Source organism: Glycine max, chromosome 10 (genome assembly GCF_000004515.6).
Source record: "Glycine max cultivar Williams 82 chromosome 10, Glycine_max_v4.0, whole genome shotgun sequence".
NCBI classification, from domain to species: domain Eukaryota; kingdom Viridiplantae; phylum Streptophyta; class Magnoliopsida; order Fabales; family Fabaceae; genus Glycine; species Glycine max.
In genome coordinates this window covers 1,723,478-1,724,242 of record NC_038246.2, presented here as the reverse complement: position 1 = coordinate 1,724,242, position 765 = coordinate 1,723,478, and the positions used below count along the sequence as shown (strand labels likewise).

Here is a 765-nt window from a genome sequence, read left to right as displayed (position 1 = left end):
GGAATAAAAGAGTCTTTTAATAAAATATTAAATTAAAAATAAAAATATAATCACATGATTTGTTTTCAAGTTACACTGAATTAATGTATTTACAATAAAAAAAATATTTAATACAAAAATATTTTTTTTCATTCACATGGAATTCAACAAAAGTAAATATTATAAAATTTAACAAAAAAAATAAATTTTGATTTATATTATTAATTCTAAAAATTTCTTATTGGCGAGCCATGACAATTGTATCTATCAAAGTAACTAAAAGACAATTGTATCTATCAAAGTAACTAAAAGGATTATTGAAATTAGTTAAAATGGAAGAAAAAAATACAAAATATTCTTTTATTGAAATTAGTTAAAATGGAAGAAAAAAATACAAAAAATGCGCAACCGGGGAATCGAACCCCGGTCAGTACCGTGGGAGGGTACTATGATACCACTACACCAGTTGCGCTTATTGACAATTATTCTACAATAAAATATATCATACCAATATAGTCTCTATTTTTTTAAAATAACTTTTATTATACATTAAAATTTATTAAAAAAATATAAGAGAAAACTCCTTAAATAATAAATAATATTTATATTTATAATTTACAATAAATTTCAATCAATTATAATAAAAAACATTTAAAAGAGTATATTAGCATTCAATTATTTTTAGCTACTCGCTCTTGTAGACTTGTAGCACCTACAATTATGATTAGAGAAACACTATAACTTGATTTTGAACAAATTATTAATTTGGTCTCGCAAGTATTATCT

The 765-nt window shown here is 21.7% G+C and overlaps 1 non-coding gene across 1 annotated transcript; it reads right to left on the bottom strand.

The window, feature by feature from the left end:
* Positions 1 to 380: 380 nt before the first annotated feature.
* On the bottom strand, positions 381 to 451 carry TRNAG-CCC (transfer RNA glycine (anticodon CCC)). Its single transcript has one exon. It is a non-coding gene; the product is annotated as a tRNA-Gly (tRNA).
* Between the last annotated feature and the right edge of the window lie 314 nt (positions 452 to 765).